The 14263-nt window shown below is 44.4% G+C and overlaps 1 pseudogene and 1 gene segment (V, D, J or C); both read right to left on the bottom strand.

Moving 5' to 3' along the window:
• The window catches only part of LOC136127812 (T cell receptor beta constant 1-like), a 129837-nt gene that overhangs the window by 20335 nt on the left and 95239 nt on the right, over positions 1-14263 (bottom strand).
• LOC136128501 (uncharacterized) lies at positions 5148-9424 on the bottom strand (annotated as a pseudogene).

Here is a 14263-nt window from a genome sequence, read left to right as displayed (position 1 = left end):
GTGGAGAAATTGGCACATGATAAAGGTTGAGTATTGGGTGATTGAAAACAACATTGAAGGTGGGGGAATTCTGGAATTTTCTATTTTTGATGCAGTGGGACTATTTTGCTGGGCTCAGCGCAGAGTGGATCTTGCCAGAAGTGACCTCAGTTTGCAACCTGCCATCAAGACACAGCTCTGTAATGTATTGAGGCATAACCTGGCCAGAGGGGTAGAGACGTAACTGGTGTCTGTGCTGGAGTCTAATGACGTGAACCAGGTCGAGGAGCCTTCCCATGACGAGGCTTCTCCTCCTCAGCTCTTCTGAGCTCAGGGTTCCTGACAGGCAGGAGTGGGCAGAGTTCACATATGAATTCTCAGCAAGGTAAATATGACTGAATGTTCTGGAAATGGTGAGCAAAGTCAGAAAAGCTCAGAAGACTGGCGGTGAGCCAGGAAGTAGGCTGCGGGGATAGAGTAAATGGAAACAGAATTAATTGGGGGAGATGCAGGTGGGGCTTGTGGGTGGAGAGGGACCCACAGGGTGTCTTCTGATTCAGTGTCTGGCACGGCTGGAAGCCAGCTTCTCCAGGACAGGACACGCACTGCTCAGAGCTCTCCCCATACTCACTGCACACCCTCTAATACACGATGGACTCATATCTAGGCAGGAATACTGCTGTATTTGTACGGTGCCTGACAGCTTTTAAACAAAAGAGCTTTCACACACACAAGTAGCAGTGCTATGCTGATTTTCATTTGTGTTGAGTTTCAAGTTTCTGTTTTCATAAATGTTTTAATCACGAGGTGTGCAGAACAAGATTATTTCCATTTACAGAGGATGAGACTGAGAATCAGAAAGGTTTTGTTTGTCTTGTCCGAGAATACAGATCTAAAACTGGCAGAGCTGGCCTCAAGGCTACTGGAAGACGGGGAAAGTACTGTGAAGCATGGGAATCACTGCAGATGGCAGCCAAGGGGTCAAATCAAGGGACAAACTACCTCCGGATCCCTCCTGATGCTTGCCTCCCTGGCAGAAAGAGAAGCTTGAATTAATCATCCACCTGGCACCTGGCCTCACAGCCCTCTCTTGCCATGGCCTTGGGCCCCTCTGGGCCACGTCGAAGGCACAGGTAGCTCACTCAGGTTGTGGAGCCTCCATAATAGAGGCTCTTTCATAAATATCATGAAATATGCTATTTTGTTTTGTCCCCTTGTTGTGGGGTCTTCATAGGAAGCCTTGCCTTAGAGGATAAGGAGAGACTCTTGCTGTGGATACCAGTATGCCCTGGACAGGTAAGGGGAGGTGATCTTTGGTAGAAGATAGGAAATTATCCTGGGAAAAGGGAGAAAGTTTTTGAATTGGTGCTTTGTGGCTCTGACTCTGTCTGAAAGGGAACCCCCAACTGCTTGGGCTTTTCTGTGTCTAAAGCCTTAAGACTAGCCTTCTCCTGATGCTTTGCGCTCCCCCTTAGAATCAACTATCACACCCGCAGTACAGTATGAGGTGAGTTTTGGTCAAAGTATGAGGAGTCACCTTACAGGCAGAGAAAATAGATATAGGTGGAAACCATTACCTCATACTCTAGGCTCAGATGTGTAGGTTGGATTTCAGTCCACATTTGCCCAAATTCAATTTGAATAAAACTCTGCAGCACCTGGCACTCTTCATTCTGAATTTTGGATTCCTTTGTCTATTTCTCTAAGACGTTCTCCTAGGACTTACCTGGTGGCGCAGTGGTTAAGAATCCGCCTGCCAATGCAGGGGACATGGGTCCCAGCCCTGGTCCGGGAAGATCCTACATGCCTCAGGGCAACTAAGCCCGTGTGCCACAACTACTGAGCCTGCACTCTAGGGCCCGCGAGCCACAACTACTGAAGCCCACGCACCTAGAACCCATGCTCCACAACAAGAGAAGCCACCGCAATGAGAAGCCCGCCTACCGCAATGAAGAGTAGCCCTTGCTCGCCGCAACTAGAGAAGGCCCGGGCGCAGCAACGAAGACCCAACACAGCCAAAAATAAATTAATTAATTAATAAAAAAAAAGACATTCTCTTGGTTGATTTTTAGCTCTTGGCACATCAAGCCACTGGCTTTTCATTATGATAATGGTGGATGGTTTCTGTGCGCTTTACTATACCAAACGTGTGTGAGTCTTTCATGGACCTTTTTCACTTTATTGTCACAACCACCTACGGGGTTGCCATTTTATAGATGACAAGATGAGCTTTATAGAGGGGAAGTAACTTTCTCAAGGTCACACAGCCAGTAAGCTGTAGAGATGGGATTTAAGCATGGCAGGCCAACTCCAGAGCCTGTAAATTCCACCAAAGAACGTTTGGCTTCCCTTCCCTTTATTTGATCCTCACACAGCCTCATGAGTTGGGCAACAGATACCATTTTCTCCTTTTTACCAATGAAAACTCTAAAGCCAAGCGGTTAAGTGACTTCTCCAGGGTCACCCAGCTAAGGAATCCATGAATGACACCAGAACCTTTCCCTACGGAAGCCAAGTTCTTTCCCATCATGTTGCTACATAGTGGAGCCTTTCAGATCTCCTATTGGTCTGAAAAGTAGATTTTTGTCAGATTCCAAATCATTAGTTTCTCTTTAAAAAATACTTCCCTCCCCCAGCCCCCCAGCTCAGGTATTTCTCCTCAGCTCTTAGTCAACTCCTCCTTGGCCCCCCAGGGTCCTTTACCAGCTCCAATCAGATTGTCAAATTCTCTGCCGTCTTTCCTCCAAACTCCCAGCTCCTTCCCGCCTCCATTACTTTTTCTAAACTATGTATTTTGCCCATTGTGCAATTTCTCTTTATCCACTAAGAACTATTTTCTTGAATGGTGCAACCTGGGAATCACTGAATCTGGGTAGTGAAGGGGTGGTCTGTGTGATCCAAACACACTGAAGGGTGAGACAGAGGCTAGAGGCACAGGCTGGGCATAGGCTGGTTGGCTGAATGGGGTAGTCTGCTTCTCCTCCCCAGCCCTCTCCTGCTTCCCACCTTGAAGCAAGGAAGATGGGTACGTCTACTTGCACATTTTGTCTAGTCTTCAGGCTGATATAGAGGGGTGAATGGGGGAGTCTCTAGCAATTGAAGCTTTTTATCTGAAGATAGATTGGTTCCTATACTATAATGGTCTTTTTGTTCACATTGCAGTCATTCCTTGTCTCATCCCTGGGCTTAATGCTGCTTAAGTGACTCCAGAGTCTACTGAAGAGTACTCAGAGGAGAGCCAGTAAGGAGTCTGGGAGGAACACCCACGTGGCTGTTATTGTAGCAGCCATGACTTGTACCATGATACGCAGAGTTTAATAAATGACAGGTGTATTTACTTTTCTAAATCATATTAGATCCAGATTGAGCCCCACAAGTCAAGTTCAGTGGTAAGCCCAGTCAACTGAGCTCCCTCCACTCATTTAGCTTTTAAAAACTCTAGACTCTGTTGTCCATTTGGAAGGCAGCCAACTGGTCAGCCCACTTCCTATAGGCTGACCTGTCCAGGAGGATCTTCAAAAGGCTCCCAAGTCTCAGAACTGAGTGCTCAGTCCACACAGGAACCAACACAGCTCCAAACTGAGGACCGTCCATGTTCAGGGCCACTGTGTTTGAGCAGGTTCTGGGCTTGCCTCTCTAGATCCCACCATATCTGTTCCCTTTCCCAGCCTGGGGGTGGGTGGAGCAGAGGGAGCTGGCAAACATTTTGGGGCCACCGTTCTCCTCAAGCAGAAAGGTGAAAAGCCTCTGTCCCCTCCCCGTTGGAACAATCTAGTTCATTTTTAATGGCCTTACATTGCCTGAACTCAGATGATTTTTGTACAGTTTTTGTCCAGGGAAGTCCGCATGGCTTGGCAAATTTTTCTCTTTTCTGCTGAATCATATTTATTTACTCAATGTATTAGTTTGCTAGGGCTGCCATAACAAAATACCACAGAAATCTATTTTCTCACAGTTCTGGGAGCTAGAAGTCCACGATCAAGGTGTTCATAAAAGCAACTTTCACATACTGAGGTATGGAGAAGTCATTCTGGCTTATACATGAGTTCATTTGAATTTTATGCTAACTAAAACAGCCTGTTTGTGGCCCATCAGACATATACTGTACATCTGTTTTAATTACTAAAGAAAAGGGCACATTGACTGGAAGTAAAAACGTCTATGTTAAAACATAAAATGCCTCTTCCTGGGACACCAGTGCTGTTACTCCTTCGATGGTAAGACTCCTTCTCAGGGACCAAGGACATACTGACTCACTGTACGTGTTGATCTGTTTTGTTTTAAACCTTGAAGGACTGTATCCCTGACTTGTTTAATGTTCTTTGTTCTGACAAGATATAAAACTGGGTTGAAAACCGTGCTTCTCTGGAGCAGTTCCTCAGAGTTATCTGAGAGGCTGTCTTCTGGGCTATAGTTCTCAGTTTGGCTCAAATAAAACTTGTTTCTATTCCTATGACAGATTGTTTATGGATTCTTTTCGTCGACAGGGTTGTTTTCTACTGAGGCTTCTCTCTCCTTGGCTTGCAGATGACCTTCTTCTGTGTTCTCATGTAGCCTTTCCTCTGTGGGCACGTCCCTGGTGTCTCTCCTTTTATGACCTAATCTTTTCTGATAAGGACACCAGCCAGATTGGATTAAGGTCCACTCTAATGGCCTCACTTAAATTATGTCTTTAAAGATCCTATCTCCAAATACAGTTACATTCTGAGGGACTGGGGGTTAGGACTGCAGCATATGAATTTTGGAGGAACACAGTTCAGTCCATAACACTAAGTAAATATTTACTGAATTCCTGTGATGTTTCTGTAATTTCTCTAAGCTTTATGGAAACAGCAATGAAGAAAGGTCCTTGCTTTCATGGCATCTATGTGTATTTATGTGTGTTCGTGTCCACACATATGTAAGGAGGTATAGCTATGAGAGGCAGACAGTAAATTAAAAATGTATATATACATTGAACAACATGGGGTTTGAAATGCACTGGTCTGCTTATACATGGATTTTTTTTTACAGTAAATACTATAATATTACATGATCTGAGGTTGGCTGAATGCACAGATGTGGAACTTCGGATACAGAGGGCCACCTGTAAAGTTATACGTGGAGTTTCAACTGTGCAGAGGGTTAGCGCCCTTAATCCGCACCTTGTTCAAGGATCGACTGTATATTTATATCAGACTATGGTGATTAGATGTTATTAAAATAGGATAAAGTGATAATAACTGTGAGTAACTGGTGGCTGGGTCCACAAGTGCTATATTAGGTAAGAAGGTCAGGAACGCTCTCTTTGGGGAGATAGTATTTGAGTTGAGAACCTGAATAAGAAGATGCCAGCCCTGTGAAGGTGGGGTAAGCAGGGCTTCCGTCATTCCCTGCTGAGTCTATAACAGAAATAAATTGACACACACAACCACTGCTTTTTAAATTAAATTACCCTATCATCTAGCATGTAGATATTTGCCTTGCTGTTAATTTTAATTGTAAAAACTGACATTTAAAGCATGGTTTAAAGGATCAATTTAAAGGCTATTTAAAGGATCAATATACCGAAATATTCTTATAAGTTAATGTCAAGTATATTTTTTGACATGAAATATTGTTGGCTTAAGAGAATAAATGATAAAATATGTATGATCTAATTTTATTTAAATGGGTGATTTTAATTTTCCTCAGTTTAATAGACTGTGTATTTCACAAAAAAACATGCATTAATTTTGTTATTAAAATAGCTAAAATAAAGAGAAACAATTATAATAATAAATAAAATTTTCCCAGAGAGGGCAATACCTGACCTTGAGGATGGAATTGTTAATGGTAAAATTTCATGCATTACAGCGAGAAATACATTTAACTAGTAACTAAATTGTGTGTTTTGTCTCTACCAGGCACAGTGTGAGATGTGGTTTACGTGGAAGACTTCATTTCATTCTTATAAAAATCCTCACGCCTTTCTGTTATGGCATCATCATTATCCTTATTTTATATATAAAAATATTATATATATGCATATGAAATTGTGTAACTTGTCAAGGTTACACCTGGTGATAAAGCCGTGGAGTCAAGGTTTAAGCTCAGGTCTGCCTGGGAACAGAAATCAAGCCCCTAACCACAGTGTTTTACTGCTCCTTAGGAGAAAAGTTTGCCATTGGCTAGGAAGATGCTCACAGCCCAAGGCTTATCTGTAGGTGAATTTGCCCATTTCCTAGGGAGCAGGGGACAGGAAGGTAAACTAGCACTTTTAATCCATCTGATCAAATGGGTGCACATATGGATCCCTGTGACCAAGAGAATCAGCATGTGTAGAAACCGGGTAAGACCCACTGGACCTTGTACAGGACTAGGACCGTGAAGGGGGTCGCTTCTTCATAAAGCCAGGCTACAGGAAAAGCTACACAGTTAGCGAAAGGGCGAACTAAAGAAAATAACCCCACAGGCAACTGACAAGGACTATCATTTTTCTTGGTCTTGGCTTTGGGTGGAGGATTAAAAACAGCTTCCTCGGGCTTCCCTGGTGGCGCAATGGTTGAGAGTCCGCCTGCCGATGCAGGGGACGCGGGTTCATGCCCTGGTCTGGGAAGATCCCACATGCCGCGGAGCGGCTGGGCCCGCGAGCCATGGCCGCTCAGCCTGCACGTCCAGAGCCTGTGCTCCGCAATGGGAGAGGCCACAGCAGTGAGAGGCCCGCGTACGCAAAAAAAAAAAAAAACAAAAAAACAGCTTCCTCTGAATATTCATGGCCACTGAGTAGTCAGCCCTTTGGGGTTTGGCACAGACACTGTACGGCCAAGAAGATGGACGCTGAGAATTATAAAAGAAAACATCAGGTCTGTTGCACCCCAATTGCTTGACAGAGGCAAAAATAAATATTTTCTGGAAAGCCCACCTTTACGCCAGGATTTAGGGGATACCCAAAGATAAATTTTATAATATCAAATTACGCAATGCACAAGGAAATAAGGCACCCTGAGTGAGAGGCAGCAGAAATCACAAGAAAACCAGGTGCATAAAGTCATCAGATGTTGGCACAAACAGATAATTCCAAGTATAAGTTAGATAGCCTTAAAGAAATAAAATAACTGAAAAATACAGGACGAGTAAGATTTTTCAGAAATGACTGCTTATATTTGTAGAAAGACCCAAGTAGGTTTCCTGGAAATGAAAATATATTTTAAATTAAAAAGTCAATTGAAAAAAAAAAAGTCAGTTGAAAGGTGAAATGGCTTAACGGAGTTGAGGTGTGAACTAGTAAATAGGACAGAGAGTCTAAAGGAATTACCCCTAACACAGCACAGGGAAGCAAAAAGAGGGAAAATGTGAATGAATGGCTAGAATCTAGATGATACTGGGAAAGTTGAATACAGGCTAGATCTATTCTTCAGGACTGAGGTTCTGGTCCTTGCGAAGATTTTCCTTTACCACAACCTTTCAGAACCATACTTATGTTAAACTGTAATGATCATTCCAGAATAAAATGCAACCCTACCCAGAAAACAGCCCCATAGTTTTTCAGCTGCAAATAGGGAATTCCCACAAAACCTTGCGTACGGATTGAGGGTAAGGTGGGTGTGGAATAGGAGTGTGGACCATGAAACTGGGACTTGCTCTTGAAATCAAATTGTGCCTCCTTCCAGCTGTGCTTGAATCTTGTCTTAATTACATATCTTCCGAGTAACAGAATACCCTGTGCGTGTTCAACTTCACAGTTTTGCAAATCAGCTAACACCCAGTTCTGAATGCCGTGATAAGGCATTTAGTAAACAGCCAGGAGCAGCTTTTCAAAGGAAGAATAGTTGTTGCCAGGTAGAAGACAGACAGGATGGCTTTACCCCAAAACTCTTTGCATCTGTCTTGTGATTCTCTTACTGGGGAATGCCACGAGCTCTACAGAGCAGCCCATCTGCCATGGGCACTTCAAGAATAACTGAGCTACTCGGTCTATGGCCCAGGTGGCTGGGAAGCTTACATCATCGCCTCATTCTGCTACAGAACTCTGTCTTGCACTGGCCCAGCCTTACAGATGACACAGTAAATGGACCAGAGGAGCACACCCAACTGTAGTATATGTTAACTCCGAAATCCAGAAAGTCCCATGAAGCATTGCACCTCTTTCTCCACGGCAGATGATGTGAGATGCAGCAGCTTGCCCCTCACTTTGGAGGACATTCCAACATATCTCACACCTCTGGACTCCTCAGAAGCTCACCAAATCGGCAGGTCCCTGAATTTTTGCAGATCTACATTGGTCTGGCATGCATATGTCGTACCAAGGTATCTAGAGTGCTTTACAATTTCCATTCACCAAGAACAATCGGCATAATGCCATCAGTGTGATGGACCAGTATGATATCAAGATGGCTAAGGGCCTTCTAAACTATATCGATAGAGAACAGGCTAAATATAGACTTGAGATAAAATACTTGAAGCATACTTCTGAGTGTGCCACTTGAAGGCCAATTGTATCTGATTGTCTTTACTGAATATTTTTAAACATTCCTCTGGAAGAAATTTTATCCTCAACCTCCAGTAGCTACTCTTACTGTCTGTGGATGGGGCCCTCCAGCGGATCCTACCAATTCTCTCCCCATCCCAGCCTAACCATTCACACACATCCCCACCCACCAGTACACAGGGAGCTGCATTTGCCCAAGAGCTGTGGTTTCCCCCCTCCAGCCTGCTTCCCAGGGTTCTCAGGCTCACCTGGATGGAGCCAGGTAGGAGGTTGCAGGGGTTCTTGCTGGGACCTTTGATCTGTGCCCAGCACGTGTCTCCAGCGCTGCAGAAGTAAGAGCTGCTACCCTCGGGGCTCACGTTGCTCACAGTCAGAGTTGAGAATGGCAGGTTTGGGCAGAGAATGGGAAACTTGTCCTTGGTAAGCCCACTCTCATAAGTGGCCTCAGAGCCCTGATTCACAGTTGCCATCAGCACCAAGCTCTGTCCTGGAAACTGACGGTACCAGTACATGAAGGTGAGCTGGCCATCGACCTATAACACTGGATCATCACGGAGGTCCCGCATTCACAGGTGACCCTGCTTGGCTTTTGAGATAGGAGAGCACCAAACACACAGCCTAGTTCCAGAGAGATAGAAAAACCCATGAGGGCTGACAAGCTTGTCCCCAGGCAGGAAGGTCTTTTACAATTTGCTCCAATACCACCTTGGCCCCCAAAGAACCCTGTAGCACTGTCTGCACTTTGGTTTTGTTCTGCCAACTGTTATTATGTCAGGATCCTCTAATCCAACATCTCCCCCATCCTCTGACTGGTGGCCTCGGACACCCTACTCCTCTCCCCAACATCCACATTTACTCCAAACTTCCCCCCCAAACTTTCCCCTTATACTTATTCCCCCAGTATAAGGCCATACCTAATCCCAGGAGAAGTGGCAGAAGAGTCAATATCTTTAGGTGATGGCCTCGCCTCTTCCCAGAGAAAAGGCACTAAGACATCAAATTCAAGTTCATCTTCTGTCACCACTGTGTAGCTCATCCCTGCTGGCTCTCTTCTCTTCTTGTCATAGGCAGTCGAGTTTCTGCAGAATATGGAGACTTGTCTGCCCCCTAGTGGAGACGTGTGGCTCTTCACTTAGTTTGGATCTTTATTCACAAGTCTCTCAGCCTGCAATTGCAGTCTATCCACCACGCGTCCACCACCTCCCCATCCATTACTACTGAGCACCACGTATGTGCTACTCCTTGGGTGTAAAGCAAGACTAGGTATGCAATATGGACCTTAGATAACTAAAGGTAAAATTTTAGAATATTAGGGAAACATAATTCAGAATACCGACTGTCTGCTGAGTCTTTATTTTGGTTGTCCCAAATTGAACTTATTCTTCCTTCCCTGATACATACTCCAGTAAACTGGCTCGTACTGCTGAATACATTCCTCTTAATAAGTGGTACATGTATATACATGGAATATTAGTCATAAAAAGGAACGAAATAGTGCCATTTGCAGAGACATGGATGGACCTAGAGACTGTCATACAGAGTGAAAAGTCAGAAAGAGAAAAACAAATATCGTATAATATCGCTTATATGTGGAATCTAGAAAAATGATACAGATGAACTTATCTGCAAAGCAGAAATAGAGACACAGATGTAGAGAACAAACATATGGACACCAAGGCGGGGAGGCGGGGTGGGATGAACTGGGAGACTGGGACTGACATACACACACTACTATGTATAAAACAGATAACTACTGAGAACCTACTGTATGACACAGAGAACTCTACTCAATGTTCTGTGGTGACCTAAATGGGAAGGAAGTCCAAAAAAGAGGGGATATATTTATACATATAACTGATTTGCTTTGCCGCACAGCAGAAACTAACATAACATTGTAAAGCAACTATACTCCAATAAAAATTAGTTAAAAAATAAATGGTATCCCCACTCATCTTGTTGTCTAGGCTCAGAAATTCATCTTTTTTTAAAAATTTAAAATTTATTTTTGGCTGCATTGGGTCTTCGTTGCAGGGCACGCAGACTTTCTCTAGTTGTGGCGAGCGGGGGCTACTCTTCGTTGCGGTGCGCGGTCTTCTCATTGCAGTGGCTTCTCTTGTTGCGGAGCACGGGCTCTAGACACACAGGCTTCAGTAGTTGTGGCATGCGGGCTCAGTAGTTGTGGCTCGCGGGCTCTAGAGCGCAGGCTCAGTAGTTGTGGAGCATGGGTTTAGTTGCTCCACGGCATGTGGGATCTTCCCGGACCAGGGCTCAAACCCGTGTCCCCTGCATTGGCAGGTGGATTCTTCACTACTGTGCCACCAGGGAAGTCCCCAGAAATTCATCTTTATTGCCTCTTTTCTTCTCAGGTCTCTCACAATTAATTCACAACTCATATGCCTTGCATCTCTATTTGTCTGTCATATCTCCGCCTCATTTTGGTCATCAATGGTTATTTGTAATACGGTTTCTTCTATTCTAATTCAGCTCATTATGGACTATGAGACAGATCATCCCTCTGTAAAATTTGACAACAGTGCTATGGTCCTTTTTCATCATCCAGTTGATTTCCTCTGTCATGTAACTTCCTGAAACAGTTTAACACTTGCATAAAAACTGAGCTAATGTTTTTGAGCACTTACTCTGTGCTTTATATGAGTTATTTCAGTCTGTGAATTAGGCATTTTTACAGATTAAGAAATTTTACAGATTAGACACGAAGACTTTATATAACCTAAACAAGTTCACACAATCTGAGATTAAGTGACAGAGGCAGGACTCAAATCCATGTCTATGTGACACCAAAGCTCAAAAGCTAACAAGGGTACTATTAGGGATTGCCTCACGTTTGCCGTTGCTCCTGCCTTAGTAGAGCAGAAGCCGGTGGATGACTGAGAACCTAAAGGCCTAAATACCCTAAATACCCTAAAGGAAGCGAGGAACCTCTAGAAAGAAATGTTTGCAAAACTAACTTATCTCTTTGATTCTGAGATGCCATCTATTAAAAGATGTACTGTTAAAAACATAATTGTTATTTTTAAGTGGTTGTTCATTCTATTGCATTAGCAATGAACATTGAATATAGGATTTGCCAATATTTTAGAAAAATAAAATTGTGAAAAACAATTTACCTTATAACAGAGGAAATGTGGTATATTAGGGATAACAATATTCCAGTAACCCTTTTCTATGGTGTGTGTGTATAGCCTCTACATCTATGGGAGATGCTAGAGACAGTGGTTCAAAATAAATCCTACACAGGAATAAAGATGCAGATGTAGAGAATGGACTTGAGGACACGGGGAGGGGAAAGGGTAAGCTGGGACAAAGTGAGAGAGTGGCATGGACATATATACACTACCAAATGTAAAATAGACAGCTAGTGGGAAGCAGCCGCATAGCACAGGGAGATCAGCTCAGTGCTTTGTGTCCCCCTAGAGGGGTGGGATAGGGAGGGCGGGAGGGAGACGAAAGAGGGAGGGGATATGGGGATATGTGCATACATATAGCTGATTCACTTTGTTATACAGCAGAAACTAACACACCATTGTAAAGCATTTATACTCCAATAAAGCTGTTAAAAAAAAAAACAAAAAACAAACTAAACCTTACAATGTAGTATCCTGGTAAAACGTATAGAATAATCCAATTTTTCTTGACATGAAACATTAAGTACATTAAAATCTCTTGGTCAAATACACCAAACTTTCTTCCAAAATAAACCCAAATCTTTTTCTATTTTAGCAATCCTAAATTCTTCTGAAAATTGCCTAATTACTTACTGTGATGGCATAAGCAAGAGTCTAAAACCGAAGCAAGCACAGACTCCCTGTGCCATTTCCCTGATGTAATGGCATTCTGCTCAGGGTCCGGGGATCAGCACAGACGTGGGCGGTCTTCTCACTGTTGAGAGAGCCCTGAACAAAAGCCTCCAGCAGGTTCTTGGACTCTGGGGTGTGGGAGAAGGGTGTGAAGGGGGCGCGAGGAGTGGAGAAGTACTGGGCGCTGAGTCAGAATGGGGAAGTGTCCAAGGGTTCCCCCACCTCCTCCCACGAGGAGGCCGTGGCAAAGGGGCCTGAGAAAGTCCTCTACCCAAAGCCCAAGGCCTCAGATAAAGAGACGTAGGAATGCAGTTTCAGGGCTAGGAACGCAAATGCTATGAAAAAATGACCAGCCCAGGGGTCTGAGTCCTTGAATGCAGCTCCCTTCAAAGACAGCAGTGCGCTGGCTGTGGACCTGCAGGTGTAGGTGTATGTTTAGCTTCATAACCAAAACTAAGCGAGGGGAGAGATGTTGGAAGAAGCAGGCGCACTGTGGATCAGCACAGTGGTGGAGAGGAACTGGGTCTGGGAATAGCGCTCTCTCTACCAGAGGCTCAGTTGAGGTGATGGCAGCTGTAATGGGGAAAGACCCAGGTAGCCCTGGAAACAGACTCACAGGCTCATACCTGTCCCGTTCTCTTGCAGTTGATTTTCTGAGTCTGGACAATGTTTGCTGCGAGAAGGATAGTAAATGCTTCATTCTTAAAAATAAACAGATACTTTCTCCAGTTGATTGTGAGTAGGGATATAACCTAATTTTTTTTGGTGGGGGGAGTTAAAAACAAAGGTTTATTTCTTGTTCATCTCCACCACGGGTTGTCTGGGGGCTCTGCCCTAGGTCTCCTCATTCAGGAACGTAGGCTGAAGCAGGAGTCACCATCTCAAGCACTCACTCGCCTCCCAAGCAGAACTGAAGATAGGTCTGGAGGCCTCACATTGGCTGTTAAAGTTTCTGGCCTGGCAGTGACACATGTCACTTCTGCTTACTAATCCCTCACTGCAACAAGTCTCATGCCCCACCCCCTGCCCAACCTCCAGGAACCAGGAAGTACAATCCCATTGTGTGCCAGGGAGGTGGGCCCCCCAGAACATTCTCTCATGATCCATATTCTGTATACATTCTATCACCACTTTCTCTCCCATTCTTTTGAACAGCTAGCTTGGAGTCTGGGTTACTTTTGCATGCCTGAGGCCTGTGAAAGAGGGATGGAGGAGGTGAAAAAAGAGGCCACCAGGAAGCCTGATGAGGGGGAAATCTTATATCCAGGGTCTAGAAATAATAGGACAGGGGTTTGCCACCAACTCTCTGGACTCACCTACTCCCAGGAAGCAAATGGCACGGAGGAGCCTGATTCCCATGGCAGGTTCGAGGCAAGAATGGGTCCTCTCTCAGGCCCAGGCTATATAGGCAGATTGGCTATGACGTCACTGTCCCGCCCACACTCATGATCCCTCAGCCACCCTCTAGATTCTAGAGAGTTTGGAGGTGCTAAAGTGAAAGCCAGCCCTTTTCTTCATGGGAGTGTTTGTGTGTGTGTGTGTGTGTGTGTGTGTGTGTGTGTGTGTAGAAAAAAGTTAACATAGTCTGTCTGATCTGTAGAAGGACCTGCTTACAAGGTAGGCCCTTGCCTTAATCTGGGAACTTGGATTTCGGGAGTGTTGCACCGTTTGGTAACTGGTGAGTGTGGTTCATTTCACCTAGAGTGCTTGCACAACAACGTAGTTTATGCTGAACACTGCTTTGAGTCTGGAATTTGGTATGCGCCAGGCAGGCAGTGCCTATGTGATGAGCTGTTATTAGTTTGCTAGGGCTGCCGTAATCATGTCCCATAGAATGGGTGACTTAAACAACAGAAATTTATTTTCTCATTATTCTAGAAGCTAGAAGTTCAAGGTGTTGGCAGGGTTAGTTTCTAATGAGGCCTCTCTCTTTGGATGAGAGAGGTGACTGTCTTCTCCTCCTGGCTTCACATTGTCTTCCCTCGGTGCGTGTGTCTGTGTCCTAATTTTCTCTTCT

This window comes from Phocoena phocoena, chromosome 9, assembly GCF_963924675.1.
Source record: "Phocoena phocoena chromosome 9, mPhoPho1.1, whole genome shotgun sequence".
NCBI lineage: Eukaryota > Metazoa > Chordata > Mammalia > Artiodactyla > Phocoenidae > Phocoena > Phocoena phocoena.
Note: the sequence above shows the minus strand (reverse complement) of the source record. Positions and strands in the feature narration are given on the sequence as shown.